Genomic DNA, 17,273 nt, shown 5'->3' on the forward strand with positions numbered 1-17,273 from the left:
TCATACCACCTTCCTGATCCATACTCAACGAAGGGCTCAGAACTACGAACTATCACCCATAAGAAAGTTTCAGGAGTCTTTGTGAAAAGCACAAACCAAACACAAATGCTCAAAAATTGTTAAAAAAGGTTCAATTTAGTGAAAAGATACATTTATAGGTGAAGAAAATCCATCAAGGATTACCAATTGTAACAGAGCAGGCACAGTACAACTTGTAGGAACTCGCTGAGCCAGAATGACTTCTCAATAGCACACCTCTCTATGTTTGGGGTGTTCTTACATGCTTACGTTCCTATTATTGGCTGCAACCAGAGATAAAACACTGGGATTAACAGATTTTTGTCACTGCCTTGCTGTGAGAATGAGAATACTGGATTAGACCAGAGTGTCACTTATCTTCATTGTCCCCAGTACTACTTTTACTTTTGAGATTCCTAAACAGATATTTTTAAAGTAGACCGATAAAATACATGACAAGTTATTTTCCAATTTATGTTAGAACAAACCGAGGTACTCTATTGTTCAAATTATGTTATCACCACCCTCAGTATATGCATGGTAGTTTTGCTTATAAAACCACCCCCAAAATAGAAAGTCTTGAAACAGTTATGCAACATCATTGCCCTATTTAGTAAGGCAGAAATGGATAATATTCTCCCTTTCCCAAGTATGTAAATATGAACACAACATGCCACAGTAGCCACTTCCTTAGCTACCTGTCTTTTCACTATCATTTAAGGAGACCAGATACTTAGACACTGTAACGCAACAAGTTATTCTAAAGAAGCAAAGGCAAATGAAGATACTCAAGTAGAAGTCTAAACCTTGACATGTCAGAAGAATTAACAGTGAACTGCATTGTATTGAAAGTGATTTTGTTCTCAGCCTTCTGTTTTCCACAATTTAGGCACCAAGAATAGGATAACTAATCTAGTGATCAAATCCTACTTTAGAAATAAAATGACAGGTTCATATCTGCAGTAAATAGTTTCACCTTGGAACTCTATTTAAGGCTCCTACCACAAAGAACAGCTGACATCACCTTCAGAGGTTTCCACTTAAAGTGCAGTAACTTTTCTATCAGTGGTTTCTACAGAACAGATGCTTACAAAGGAAAGAGGATAATATAGAACAAGTTCAACACGTTCTTGTTGAAGAACAAGGTTTTTTTCTTCAACAAAAGATAATATAATGGAACAACTAAACTTGGACTATTTTCTTCAGAACATGGTGCAACACTGGAGATGCGTTTAAGCAAGAGACAGTTACTCTTCCTAAGGCTACTGTAAGAGCAGCAACAGAACCTGGGATCAAAGGTTCAGAGGAAGTTACTTCCTCAGCTGCTGATCTTTCCCTGTGTCAGCCAAATACAGAAGGCGAATACAACAAACAACTTGAACACTGTTTTACATTGTCATGGGCTATTCTAGGTTATAACTTCTCTAGAGGTAGCCTGAGTTCACTCAAAAATAAATTAAGTCTAATTCATAGAGGACAATATTTTTGCCCCCTTTTTTTTTTTTTTTTTTCTTCACAGATGATGATTCATTTCTTCTGATTGATTCCTCTACTGGAAACATTTCTTCAGCTTGTCAGAATAGTGAAGTGCCGGATTACACAATACAATTTTCTGGGAAACTGACATATGCTCAAACATTTCATTATAATTGACTTGGACTTAACAAGCTTAGTTTTCTGTTGTGCAAAATAAATCAAAACTAGACAGATAATTTTCTCCTAGCTTATAAGAAAGGAATGAGGAGTATGAAAAAAATCAAGAATATAGAAACTGGCATACTATAGTTCAATGTTTTTAAATCCTGATCTGCAAATTGGTTTAACTAATTCTAACTGAGACTCTCATCAGCAAAAAATAAAAGCATGATCAACACTCAAGTGAATTGAACCACGGAGACAAATTCACATATTTTAAGAGACCAGATGTTTGAAAGCCATTTATCTGTCTTTACCAATGAAGCTTTCAATTTTTATTTCAGGTTTGGGTTTTGTTGGGTTTTTTAATTCGAAAGCATAACTAAAAATTCATTTAGTACTACACCACATAACTTCTGCATTCCTGAGGATTTGTGACGTATGTGCTAGACACCAGTGTCAACAAGATACTTAAATCTATATGGCTGACAAACACATGTCTGTAAGAACAATCAGCACACTGGAACATTTGGACCTTGGTTTAGGTTTGGTTTAAATCAACATTTCTTTCCAGTAGTTTGGAATCTGTCATGTAGAAAAAGGAATCGGCTTCTTAGTTCAATAGACTGAACCCTGACTGTAGTTTGCCTTTCTTTTACACTTTAGTCACACCTTGTTTCTATTGCAAACTGCACAAGAAGTATAAGCATGGATCACTGTTCACAGAAGACAGACTAATGTTTTATTACACATCATTGATTAGATCTAGAGAGGTTTCCTGAAGAAATTGTCCAATCCATCTAGCTCTCCCAGGCACACCCAGCAACACTGAGTCATTCTGGCCGCTGTTTGCCACCTATTCTTTAAACCTCCACAGGATTTAAACCTCTTTCAAAAATCTATTACCTATTTGCAAATAAGAAGCTCTTCTGACTTAATCTCTAGTGAAACTTTAGGCCATTATTTCTTGTCCTGTTTCCAATGAATGAGGAAAAGATTATTCCCCTCCTTTTTACAACAGTATTTGCTGCATCTGAAAACCCATGTCTATCCTTAGTCTTGTTCTTCCTAGACTAAACAGCAGTTTGTAGTCCTTCCTCAAAGGTCACACTTTCCAGGGCATTTAAGCATTCCTGTTACTTAAACCATGTCACCATGTGTGCAGAACGGGCCCCTTACCAGAGTAAGGGGAAAAAAAATTATTCTGCCATTATTTCTTTCAACAGTTGAGCAGCTATTGTCATCACAGAGCTGCTAAAGAAATTAAAATAGACTGTCTCCATATGAGCAGCATAACTAATTTTGAATGCAACATTTCTGAAGTGGTTTTGCTCACATCATTGATGACATCATCACTTGACTGCATTCACTTTTAAAAGTCACATTCTTCTGTAAGTCAGTATTTCTGGTTTGATTTCACTGCTCCTTTAGAAAGCAAAATCTATTCTGGAATGCTTTCTGTGCAAAATAACATATATGAAAAATGTGGCTTACTTCAGTGAAATTTCTTCAATCAGTTGAATATCTGTCTGTTATGCACAACAACCTCCCAGCTGCCTCCACTTACTGTGTTTTAGCTTATGCTGCGGAGCCATCTCAAAGTACACAAACAGGACACTTTTTGGATGAAAGTAAGCTGGAAGATGTACCTTAGAGACCCATTTAAAACCTACTACAAATATTAACACAAATTCAGCTGAAAGGATCAGACTGGAAGTGGTATAAAGAAAAAGACCACAGAACACATAGCATGGACGTCAGGTGCTCAGCACCAGCAACCTTGTTCTACAGGGCTGTTTATATTGTGTTATGTAGTAATGCAGAATAGCATCTAACTACACGTTAGCTGATGAAGGATGAAGCAGCTCAGCATATGCTAATACGTAAATCAAGAACTCAAATTTAGTGTTAAAAATTTCTCTGCTTTTGAGACAAAGTTTCTTTGCCACTCAGGCAGTCTCCATTAAATTTCTTCACACAAGCAATTAAAGCAAGGAATAACCTAGCTTATCCACCACGGTAGTCACAGAAAACACTGGAAGCCTTGGAAGTTTCAGCTTCAACATCTCTTCTCTCTGGGTTCTCTAAATAACTTTAAACCTGTAATGCACATACACACATCCCTTTCAAAAATTAAGATAATGAATAGAATGCAATTCTTTGTTTTCCCTTTCTACAGGCAATGTCTTAAATTATTAAAAAACATTCTTTCTGCTCTGAGATGTCATTCATCAGAGTTGTTGCTTCAACTTGGCTTCTGCTTGAGTGCTCCACTCATAGTTCCAAAAATTCCTGTAGTGTACAGGCAGGGTCAACATCTAACAAGTGCAACACTGCATTATACACTCCCAAAAAAATGGTTTGCTGTTTTGTTAATGTAGCAGAAAAGACGCATTTTATCTTTAGCTATTTGAAGACAAATTTAAAAGTAAATCAGTTTCAAGTCAGTAACCTCATAGTGTTATTTTTTCAGAACACCACAGACACTGTATTTTTTATTTGGTTATGTTCAAAAGTCTTCACAGACATTCTAAAAAAAAAAAATAATCTAAGAATATTACTCCAGTAGACTAGTAGGTTGGAGAGAAGATGATCAAAAAAGATACGATCTTGAAGGTGGCTTAATTCTGACATTCCATTTGGAAACCTATTTGGTCCAATTTGTAGAGCTCTCTGCTTCCAGCAAAATCAATACAACTTCGCTGATATTTCAACTCCCCTCAAAAAAGTAAACAGATATATCCAAATGTATTTTTTAAGTGTACAAAACCACATTAACCTACTGTATAAGAGCTAATTCCAAGAGTGCAGAGAATCTGCAAAATCCAGACTACCTGTCTCCACAGACCATAGCTCTGTTTCGAGATACCCAAACTAGCTCAAAGTAATTTAACCACGGTGGCACCAAGGACTGTCAAAGAATATAAACACAGAGCCCTGCTTTGGTCACCAGCATAGGTATACTGCTTCCAGCACTCAAGGATCTCATTCGGAGCTAGCTTAGTTGTATTGCATTATGCAGAGCAGCTCTACCTCTGGTGATCCACAGGCTAGATGAGTAAAAGTATCAGAGTAGCCAAGGCTAGATTTCCAGAAGCATCCAAGCAACAGTGGGGGTAGAGGGGAGCACACAAAAAATAGCAGGGGGACACATTACAATTGAAAATAGCGCTGATATCCTCCTTCACATTAACTGGACTTTTTAGCAAACAATCACCAAAACACAGAGTATTTTGTCCCTTCTGCAAGATACTTCAGCATGAGGCTTAAAACAGTCAGTGCACAGAAATGACTGCCTTACAGCACAGCAGAAGGGAAGACTTTAGGCAAGGAAAGCCCACCTTAGAACTCTAGAAGTTTTGAGTCCCAATTCCTAATGGAATTCGTCTTGTCTACAAATCAGATAGCTGACTGTCCAAGTGTAAACATTACTCTCTGCTCATGGATGAAACTGAGAAAACTAGCATTACGCTGGATTCTTGCAAGGAAATAAACTTCAAACACAGTCTGGAGATATTCACTTTCTTTGCCTTTGGTAGTGTTGGCTTCACCTGTGGCAAGGCATTTTTGGAAAGTGTTTAGAATGTGGAAAATTGCTGTGGAAAATGTTTGGAAAGTGGAACAATATTAAACTACCTGATACTTGCCTGAAAACAGAATCAAAGAACTCCTTGCAAAGGGGGTACTCATGCTTATCCCTCAGGTGACTGTATATTTAAGCTTCATTTCATCCTGTGTAAGTTAGAGTCTCTAAGATCAGATCCTTTGACCCGCTGGCAACACTCCTTCTAATGCAGCCCAAGATAACATTTGATGCTTTTACCATAATGGCATGTTACTACCTCAACTACTGTTCACTCCTTTTTTGCTTTGAGAAACAGTACTCCACAGCTTCTAGACTTCCTAAATATAGTCTGCTTTTCAAAGAATGTAGACAAAGACTGACACTAACAACCAAGGATAACTGGAACTTTTATGGTTTCCTTTAGTCAAGAATCAAAAGAACCCTAATCCTAAGAACTAGATCATCCAAGCCAGGATATGAGTGTCTGAGGTTCCATTTCTGGAAAGTCTCATACACATTTGTGCCTACCCTCAACTGATACAGCAGCATTCAGTAGCCTAAATCTAGTGCCAGTGCAAAAAGGAACAGAAATTCTACTCATATTTTAAAATGTTTAGTTTAGCTTCTCTGGCTTAAAAATCATCACATGTTGAATGTTGCTTAGGAATGCTCACTGGGTTGCAGTGAAGGTTGATCAATTAATGTTTAAATGAGTTTTGGACAATGAAAAATATGAAATTACTAAGTAATTTTAAATCTTAAATATTTATATACCCCTTCTTGCTATTTATTCTGTCTAGTGCCAGTTGTTCCAAGTTTTCAAGGTTGTAAATTCATGAACAGTTATGATCAACAAACATAACACCTTATTTCCTTATTCTGATGACACATCACTCCGCATAAACTTAAACCTACCTTATTGCTTCCTATGTTATATCCTGGGTTTAAACTCTTTTCAATATTTTACTGACTGCGTATATTTCAGCCACTTACTGGAAGGGACAAAAATATCTGTCAAGAAGTAGTCGAGTTTTTGTTTTGCCTTTTTTTTTTGGGGGGGGGGGGGGGGGAGGAGAGAATTGTGGGTTTTTTTTTTTAAGTTTTGTTTGTTTGTGGGGGGTTTTTCTGTTTGGGTTTGTTTTGTTTGTTTGGGAGTTTTTTGTGGCTTTTTTTAAAATGAACTTTATATGTAAAAAGCCCCATAAATCCTGAAATTCTCCAACAATATTGTGTTTATATGAAGAAATCTGGCATGGTCAGACAGTTGTTGAACACTTTCAGGGTAATTTTTTTGAGCATATCTCAACAAATTTGAATAAATAAATACATACCATAACTTAAGAAGTATTACAGACACAACACAAACTGTCATTTTGTATCCCCTTTCATATGTACTTTCAATCTAGAGTTACTTCTGAGGTGAATGGAGCAGGAAGAGGGAGAGAAAACAAAAGTAAAAGCCAGAGAGGACACAGTGTATAGCTGAAAGAAACAACTACCTCTAGCACAACTGTTTGGTTTATCATCTAATTCCAGAAGACTAAATCAGTCTTCCCTTATTGGGTTGATAATTATTTTAGATCATTTTACTCCTTTCTTCTAGATCACTCCTAGGGTGTTCCTGTGTTATGTTTTCAGGATAGATCCTTAAGAGGAAAAAAAGCTGACATTTGACAGCTCCCAACAATATGGGATGAAAACCAGATCCTCAATCTCTAGAAATATAGCCCAAGACTTACATGAGGAAAGTGTTTAATTTCAGGTTCAGCTTTAAAGCATTACTGGTGCCAAGGTGCTCTGTCCATCTCCTGGTACCAGAATATCACTGGGCATATCTGACATTTTCCCATGCGAAACTTACCAAATTCAGGCTCTGTTCTCATTCCCTCTTCTCCCTTTCCACAGTTTAGCAAGTGTTTGTTTAATAATCAGTGTCTTCATTTTTTTTGAAGATTCTGCTGTGCCAGAGAACATTTTCTTGCTTAAAACACTCATTTCTGAGTCAGACTCACAAAGTTTGGTATACAGTGGTACATCTCAGATGCATCCAAATAACCATGAATGTATCAGATTGTGCTTGGCTATTAGTTATATCTTGGCATTCAGTAAATTACATGCCTTAATAGCTTGGGAATCATATCCTAGACAAATCAGCAAGAAACCACAATCAAGAACAGAGGTATCAGACATTCTAGTCAATGGAATCGATCGGACCAACTTTGAAAATACTGAATTCTGGTTTTATGTCATTTTGGTTTGTTTTTGTTTTTTTTTTTTTTTTTTTGTGTGTTTTTTTTTTTTTGTGGGTTTGTTTTTGTTTGCTTGTTTGTTTGTTTTTAAATAGGTCTTCAATAATCCAATAGGGTTGCTATTTGCAAATCTAGCTTCCAGCAGAAAGGAAAAAATATATTGTTTCTAGCTAATCAACAATTAAATCTTTCAGCCATTTTAAAGTTTTTAAAATTTAGTAGAACTTACTTCAATCACTTGTAACATCTCCATTCTTGCAAAGACTGGCAAAAAGTTTTCAAGTCTCCAAACATTATTTTTGTCATTTTGAAAATTACAATAACTATCAAGTACGTCTGGTTCTTTTTAAACTGCAGTGATATTGCAAGATAAAAGCAGGATGAACTCACAATTTTGTTTTATAGCACAGCAATCTCAGCCATAGCTTTAATGAGATAAACAGCAGTGGCTGAAGTACAGTACTCAGTCATACTTTAGAACATTGCTGCAGAAGCTAGAAAATTTCCTCATGAATTGCACTAGGTAATAAGCTAGTGCAAATGCATCATATTGGTGAAGCTTTTATGTTCTGAATGTTAGTACCTAACAATACAAATCTTTATACAGCTACAGACAAGAAGAGTAAGAAAGTCACAAGGATCATCTGAAACCAGATTAAACCTTTCCCTAAAGCCACAGTAAATACATTCATCAGGTAATATGCAAGTTTGTATTACATGTAGTCATGTGATGGAAAGGGACTTAATATGTGAGCCCTTACTTTAATCCCTTGCATAACAGCTGATTAAAAAAAAAAAAAAAAAGAATGAAAGCTGCTAATAAGAAAAACATAAGAGATTCAAAATTATCCAGAAGATTATAGGAGAAGTTAATTGAGGCTACAGCACTTTTCTACAGTGCACTGCTGGAGTACTTGCTTAACAAATCCAGGACAAATCCCAATTCAACAGCAGTGCCTTAAAGAAAGGAAGAGACATCAAGATATGCGTTAAGTATGTAAAATAGTCTCCAGCATTCTTCACAGATGTGAAAAGAATATAATGAAACCTTCACTGCTTGGAGGGGAACATTTTTGTCTTGCCACAGGACAGATTTCCAAAGAATGATATTTACATTTTCCTACAACCTGTAATTTTCTCATTTATCATTTGTCAGGGCCCAAAGACCTTTTACTGCACATAGGATGTTTGCATATGTTTAATGATCCTTTTACCAAACAAACGTCACAGCCTGAATGAGGAAATTAGTTAATATTGCCGATGTTGCTAATTTAACACCATAAATATCACACTGTGAACCTGTGAACAGCTACAGAACCTACAGGGTCTCATATCATAGCTAAACTCTACTGGTTGCCAGTCCACCCTCCAGCAGAAAGCACCAAGAAGATAACCCATGCAAATATCACATGCAGGGAAATTCAATAAAATTTTTAAAGATCGCTTTGATTCTGCAGTTAGACTGCCAGACAAGTGTGACTAAAGACAGATCATTTCATAGAGGCACTAATTGGAACTCACTTATCTATACTCTTACAGCTGCCTCTACTTTTATCCATGTGCTAGGATTTGGAGCAGTCACAAAAGAATCCAAGTGGATCACAGAAACCACTGCATCATGATATTTCTAGATATAAAGCAAGATCCAAAGATTTACCCAATGAATTAGATGGCAGAAGTCAGATTGCAGTGTTGTCTTCAGTTGTGACTATGCCTTTTCACCCTTCTGTATGCACAACTGAGTTACATTTTGTACAGTAATTTCTCTCCACATGTAGAAGGCTTTTTTCATAGATAATAAGCGCAGAACCATACAATTTTTACCTAAGCTACCTGAAGTCTTCTACACACTTCATCTGACAAAAAAAGGATGATGTAAAGGAACCACATGCTTTAGGAAATCCTCCAAAGGCTGTTGGTACTGGAACGCGGGGGAAAATAAAACTTGATGAAGACTAAAAGGTAAATTATTCTAAACAATCAATAACACATGAACACAATTGTGCATGGAATGTACCCAAAAATAAGGGTGGGGAAAGGGAATTGCAAAGTGATTCATTTGCAACAGTAGGAACTAGTAATGTCAGGGTAATCATTAGGCATTTATCAATAATAAATGTTTCCCTTAACATGACTAGTAACAGATATATATAGCGAATTTTTATTAAAAAAACAAGTTGAAAATTCTAAACATTGCAGTCAGTGACATAGCTGGCTTTTTGCTTTTTACTATCCAAAGGCACAAGCTGTATGTTTGTTGCAAGACCATAGGGACAGCAAAATTGGTGATGAATTTGACTAACTGTGTAGTAAAGTGTGGGGAAAAAACCCAAACAAACACCAAAAATAACAAAAAAAAAAATAGAATTATGGAGAAGTGCTCTGTAATCAAGGCATTACTAAGCAGTGACAACCATTCAGAACTTGCCTCATCAAACTTGTTCAAATGCTTACCTGACCAAGCTGACTGAGTATATCAACGGTGCAGAGGCAATTTTATTGGATTTTACCCTGTTTTGCTCACCTAAGTAGACTTGGTATAGCTTTAACTTCTGTAATACATGGAAACCACAGTGAAATGTCTTAATTCAAATACATCAATATCACAACAAAGCTACTTGAGCAGCTTATTTGTAACACCCTAAACTGAGGTCCAAGCCAAAGAAAGCAAACAGTCCATTAAGTAACCCGTTTCATTTTGCACTATACTTTTCTTATTGTGCACCTTTCTCTGAGACTGACCTTTATATCACCCGAAGTAATGAATCTCTAGAAATACTCATATTGCCAACAACTGACGCTTAGGGAATATATCACGTCTGGCACAGTGAGATTTGTCAGTCTACAGTATTAAAAGAATTTAAAATCCCAGCATAATGAAAGAATAATGTTCCTGACTCAGCACAACCTAGAATCAGTCTGCACTTTAAGAAGCTCTCAAATTGCTTCATACATACATAAAATCCCAACTTTGTCAAATATTTCAGATATTTCCTCAAGTCCCTAAGATAACTTAAGCAAAAGAAACACCTTGGGGCAAGAAAAAAGCTTTAAGTTTTCAAAGTATATCCATTTTTAAGTTTTATTTTTTTATACCAACCAATATGCAGTTTTTCCCCAATATAGTATTATTATTTCCTGGATCAAGTTCAGTAATGTAAACTAGATGTTACTAGATTTGTCAGAAGTGATTTTAGAATTAAACAGATTTATTCCCTAAATTAAATAAAAAGGGAGGAAAGAGGATAATATACATAATCATGTATTGAAATGCCCATTTAAGTACTACTAAGATAATCATTCATACTCCTTACAGCAGTCCTCTACAAAGTCACTGGGGGTCACAGGTATATGACTCACTAAAAAAGCACAAAGATTTTTCTTAAAATTATTGGACAAGACAGATATGGACATTTAATACTACCCTGTTCACTGCCCATAAACTTAAATTCACATAATAGGATCTTGTCATTACATTTAATAAGAGAAGATCCATAAGGTATGTCATACCCCAGTTGAAAATTAACACTATAATAACAATGCAACAAACTTGTTATTGCTTTCAACCAAGACAAAAGGGGAGCAGCAGAAAAGAAAGAAAACTGAATGATAAAGCCTTGTGAAGATCAGCTGATGTCAAAATCCATCATTTTTAATCCTACCAAGTATTTGGTGTGGGAAAAGGATCAGAACTTCAGTTCTTAGGTGTGCACCGAGATGTATTATTTTGGTACTTCAACCTTCCTTAGAAGTAAGCTGCAATTTCCAAGATTGCATAACTCTTACTCCTTTCACAGTCACAGAAGTGAAATGTGTTGGTTTAGGATTCTTGTATTAAAGCTATAGAAGCAAAATAATTAAAAATGCACTCTAAAACACACTTCTGTTTTTTTGACCCATGTTATTCTCCTCCACTGAATGGCAGTAACTCTGGGGTAACATGCAGAGATAACACTGCAAAGGAGGTGGCATAAAGAAGAACTTCATAGTCTTAGCACTTCAACCACGGAGAAGACAGAATCCAGAAAAAAATATTAAATCTATAAGTAGATCTAAGAAAATCTATAACACAGGTCAATTGATCAGCACTTTCAAATACCAAAAACCTACAAGAAGATTTCCTTATTCAGTTTCCAGATTGTACATAACATCAGCTTCTGACACATTTCAGCATCTTTAAGATCTACAATTTTCCTTTCCCAAATATTACTAGAAAGCACAAGTTCAGTTCTTAAATACACTGAATCTAAACGTATAATAAACTGGGTAGTCACAGTCAATGACTCAGAGATGGTCAGAACTGTCAGATTACAACAGAACCGTTGTTTACAGTACTTCCTACCTCAGGGATCAATAATTTCAGCTTTTCACAATGATTGCTGCCTGCCTAAGGTCTTCAAATAAGGCAGGAATTTTTTTTTTTTTTTTTAAAGAACTTGAAATAAGGCACCACCTATTTCTAAATGGGACATATGTTTCTGGAGAAATGAGACTTCATCCTATATTGATGTTATTTCTTGTGAGGTATTGATATTTACAGTTGTTTTCCCACAAAGGTATTGCCTTCATTTCGGAATAGCATATGCACATTAGAGACAACTCTGCAACTTATTAGATACATTTTATTTTCACATTCTCTTTCAACAATACATTAAATATGGCTAATTAGTACTAGTGATTACACCAGACTGCTTAAACTCACTGAAGTGTGAGCTGCTATCCTCATTTTACTGTTAAAAGTGAACCAATGCTAGATAATATAGACAGAAATACAAAATAACAAACTAAAATCTACAATAAGCTCATTGCAGATATTAACTACATAAAAACTTCTACATTGTTCAAAGCAGAGAAAAAAATATCACTGCTATAACAAGACTAGGTTACAGATGTCAACATGCCACTGTATATATTTCCTCATCCTCAAATCGTTATTTCGTTACTTCAGTTCACTGCGCATAAATTTAGATAGTAAAAACATTTGATGTAGAAACAGTATCTGTATTCTAAAGGCTCCAAGCATAAAATAGGGTGTTGTAAAACTAAAGTCTTACCTGCTATATGAATCTCAGTCAGCTTTACAGACAGTTTCACCTGAACAAAATTTCCTAGATTCTGTTGTTTGATCTTTCACACTAGCTAATTTTCTTTAGTGTCATTCTATTCTCAGTACCAAGACAAATTTCCTACCACAGTCAAACTGCAGAAAGGAGACATTATTTCAAACACTTTAATTGGAAGTTTTGCTCACCAGGATTTGGAAAATGAGAACACGGATACACACCCCTGTATTTTTTACATATGCATACATACATATACACACTCACAGAGCTGAGTCTAGGTTAAACTGTCAAACTATTGCATTCACTTTAAGAAGAAAAAAAAAAAAAAAAAAAAGCCCTACCCAAGTGTATACACAACTGTGCTAATACAGAAAATAGAACTTTGAATTTCCCTGTGCTACAGACCACAGTAGAGACTAACATCCAAAGATCACATAAATCTGTGCATGAGGGATCCCAGGGCAGCCACACACCACCAGCATACATTTCACATACAACGAGAACACTAAAACTCAAGTACAACTCCTTACAAGAGAGAAGATAAAAATTTCCATTTACTGAAACATTCTTACTGCCTCAGAAGTAACATTTCTTTGTATGCTGCTTCTTGCTGAAGACCTTTACACTTGCAGCATCTGTATTTGTAGAACGGCAGTTATCTCTATGTTTGAAACAATTCCGACATAGAATTTTTATGGAGTACTGAAATACTACACATCTTTTCTCCTCCTACAGAGGTCAACCGCTAATTAGTTTAAATGCTCCCTTGTCAAACTTGCATTATCATTCCAGAATTTCTCCCCATGCATCATCTGGACAAGGGGTGGGGTGGTGGGGACAGGCAGAGGAGAGGTAGTCAACCAACAACAAACTAAATTGAGAAATTCAGGCAATTTCCAAAATTTAAACAAAAATCCAAGTCTATAAGAGACTAATGCTAATGGGGATGAGGGGGAAATAAAGCAAAACAGAAAACCAAACAAAATAAACCCCACTCATTAGAGCTTTTCAAGTTCCAAGTTAAATAACATCTTGTACTGGAATGAACCCAAGATTTTCTCAAAAGCATGAGTATACTTGAACATTCATTTTTATATTGGAAATGTAGGCCTGTATCTCATTTTCCATGATGTTCACTTCAGACTGAGAAACTGGCCCAGCATATTGATAAAAATTACAATGTGTTCTGTCTAGGATACAGCAAGCGGCAATTTGAAAAGCAGGTCTTACCTACTCTTTGTGGAAACTGGCAAAGGCATAGAGGGTTCTTCACAGAATTATAATCTCACCAACGTCTTGAACCAAAATTCTCTGATGGGTTTGTAGCAGTTCTTGATCTTTTACTCTATTCTGAACTTCACAGCAAGGCTGAATCTTCAAGTGGTCAAGGAAAGAATGTTGAGAGGAAAAAGGAGAAAAAAACCCACTGTGTTCCTTCGAGGGGGGTACAACTGTTTGGAAAATATTTTAACCATTCTATGCTATCTACAGAGCAAGAAGTTAGAGCTGTCTGGAGTTCAAATTAATTGCCTCTAAAAACAATTCTGAAGAGAATACAAAATATAAATTCACACCCTTTCCAAATTGTAGAATAGCATCTCAAAAATACATATCTGCTATTACACAGCAAAAGTATCTGCTTTAATCCATTACCTTCTTTCTCATTTGCAATGGAAGGGTCTTACTTATTGAAATACTTAAATCAACTATATTTGCAAATTTGGTATCACCAAGTCGATTTTAATTTATTTTTTGTAGAGCAGCCATAATTCTTCTCACCTGGGATCCTCATAACAGAAATGCTTGAAAAGAAGGCACAACAGTGCAATACATAGACTTTCTTCAAAACAAAACATACAGATCCATAGACATCACCTATTCCAACTTAACATTCTGTTTAATTAAATAATATTACCTACTTACATAGAAAAACTACAGACTTTTTCCTATCCATTTAAAAGAAATTATGGAGGATCTGGTACTGAAAGACCAAACTAATCAAGATGGGTTTACACAGCAAGGGCAAACCCTTTCAGCTAGAAATTATCTGAAATAAGACTCCTTGCAAAGAATCTTAAAGGGGGGGGGGGGGGGGGGAGGAAGCTATATAGCCAAAACACAAGCACAACAAAAAGATTTTTTTGCAAATGTTGAAGTCCAGGAAAAAAAAAATAAGTCCATTAAATACTTTGAGAATAACATTATACTTTCTGAATTAGATTAAAACAAACACATATAAAACCCTCCACATTTAAATCGCACGACATCTATAGTAGGAAAACCCCATTGTGCCAGGAACCTTGCTTTGAATTCCATGATTTGTGCTGAAGAGAGTCTGGAGTTCATCTGAACTCCCTAATACAGATTAAAAATAAAAATGTCCTATATACATTAATTTTTTGAGCATTTTCCTAAATCTGTCTCATATTCCATTTCCTCACCTCCCAAAGCCAAGTAGAACAGTTAAGGTACAACAGAGAAAGACTGTAGGGAGGTTAGTTTAGTTTTTGAGCCACACACTTAAACTTTTAAGTTTCACTGCTGCAGGACATGTTATGAAATGCAAGGATCAATCAAATTCTATGAAGAGGATTAAATATATTATGAGAGTCCTCTGAGTCAATCAAAACAACATCCTTACACGTCAGTTTTACTTCCACATAACGAGAAACTCAAGAGAAACACTGAACATTAACAGGGACAAACTACAGAAGACTATCTTTATGTAAAATCATTAAAATTATATTTGAAGAGAGCGAATTGTTATTCATATAGCTAGCACTAAAACAATTACTCCAGTTGCATCCTTTAGAGAACTCTTAATCACATTATACTTTACTGCATAAATTCTTAAAGCACAGCCCACCATGCTTTAAATCTCTCACATGCATTGAGCATAAAAACTATTACACTGCAGATTAATTTTGGAATGCAGCTGACACCTAAGCAATTAAGGGGCTTTCCACAACTAACTGTCTGATAGCGTAAGAAGACATTCACTGTTAACAGCAAAGACATCTCTACAGTAAAAGAGAAGGAAAATAAATATCATCACCAACAATTCCTGTTTTTAATCTACTGAGTTTAACAAAGCAAAAGCATATATGCATTCATTCACGTGTTTGCAGGTTGGAGAAAGCAAAAGAGATGACATGAACACTGCACCTCTGGACGGTTTCACATCCGTATATAACGCTTGAAAGGCGAACAAACAAATAAACAAAAAAAGCTAATTAAAGACCCACCTACAACTCTACCCCGTCTATGCCTGGAGCCCTGCAGCCTTGCAGCAGTGCCGCTGAACAGCCCAGCACAGGACTAGGAAACAGAAGTTTTGAGCACAGCGTATGTTATTTTCCAGCTCAGGCACTGCCTCACTGCGTGACCTTGGGCAAGTCACTTCCCCCGCAGCCCCACTCCCCACCTGAAAGCCTCCCTCTCTGCAGAGCACCGAGGACAAAACCCCAACAATTATTCACCACAAGCGACTCTGCACCGGCGAAGCTGAAATGCCGGGAGGAGGGAGATTGGGAGCGGGGGTTTCCTCACTTACAGGTGATAAAAACCTCCCCGACATCGATTCAGCCTCCCGCCCAGGGGAGAACCTCCCCTCACACCTTCGCCGTTTCCCTACTGTACGGGTTTAACCGGAGGAGAAGCCGGCAGCTCCGGCTCGGCCGCCCCAAGCGCGGGCAGCAGCCGGTGGAGCCGAGCCCTCCGGGCCTCCCGCCCCCACAGCCGGAACCCTCCCGGCGGCCCCAGCCCGGCTGCGCACGGAGGCGGCGTTACTTACAGCACCCGCCAGGCGGAAAACTCACAGGTGGCCCGGAGCCGCCGGCGAGCAGCGGCTGAGGGACGACCTCCGCCCCGGGAAGTCGGTCGCCTCGGCACCCGCCGCTGGAAGCGAGCAGACTGGGGTGAGGGCGCTGCGCCGCGCTCAGCTCCTCGCCGCGGGGCCGCGCAGCTCCGACCGCCGCTGCCGCCCTCCCTGCGCGGGGCCGGCTCCCTCCCGCCCTTCCTCCCGCCCGGCTCGCGCCGCCGGCCAATGCGGGCCGCGGCCGGGAGCCGGCTTTAACCATCTGTTGCGAGGCGCCTCCTCCAAGCGCTGCCGCCTCCCTTGCCGGGGGGCTCCCGCCCAAGCATCCCGCCGAGGAGGAGGAGAACCGGGAGGAAGCTTCAAGCCCCCTCCGCGGAGCTCTTTGCCCTCCACACACCCTCAGGGGCCGTGGCTGTTGCCCGCCTCCCCTCCCCAGCTCACCTCAGGATGGCCGTCCCCCGCCCCCTCAGGGCTGGCGCCCCTCACCTCGGCGCGCTCCCTGCCCTTTTGCCCCCACCGCACCCCTCAACTCCCCTCCGTGCCGGGGAGGGCGCTTCCCCGCCAGCCCCGCCGCCGCTGTGGGGTGAGGGAATTGGAGCACGGCTGAGGCTGCTCTGAGAGCTCTGCGGGACCGCCCCAGGCAGCCCCGTCAGGAGTGCCAGGTGGGCCGCCGAGGGTGTGAGGGTGGGTGTCAGTCAGGGAAAAGGAGTGCCTGGGGGGTCTAATCCGCCTCAGGCTGGTGGGGATAAAGTCCTGACCTGATAAAAGTTCTGTACTTCCCACTTAATAATCGGGGTTCTCCACAGGGGGTGCCAGGAAGGTGGCCGTGGTATTTCATGGAGAAATGTGCATCATCCTGCTCCAGCTGGCAGAAAACCAGGACTAAAATCTGTGTTTGGATTTCTTAGACATCTTCTGTGGATAAG

General features: G+C 38.5%; 1 protein-coding gene across 4 annotated transcripts in view; it reads right to left on the reverse strand.

Moving 5' to 3' along the window:
• The window catches only part of SULF2 (sulfatase 2), a 167,277-nt gene extending 150,764 nt beyond the window's left edge, over nt 1-16,513 (reverse strand). For 2 of the 4 annotated variants that reach the window (XM_042800837.1, XM_033003690.2), the window contains exon 1: nt 16,324-16,426. The gene's annotated coding sequence lies outside the window, so the exon portion shown is untranslated. Of the gene's footprint in view, nt 1-16,083; nt 16,212-16,323 lie in introns of those variants that run through there. The other 2 variants (XM_042800836.1, XM_033003691.2) reach the window with 2 other exon arrangements.
• Between the last annotated feature and the right edge of the window lie 760 nt (nt 16,514-17,273).

This window comes from Tyto alba, unplaced genomic scaffold (genome assembly GCF_018691265.1).
Source record: "Tyto alba isolate M040663 unplaced genomic scaffold, T.alba_DEE_v4.0 Super-Scaffold_33, whole genome shotgun sequence".
NCBI lineage: Eukaryota > Metazoa > Chordata > Aves > Strigiformes > Tytonidae > Tyto > Tyto alba.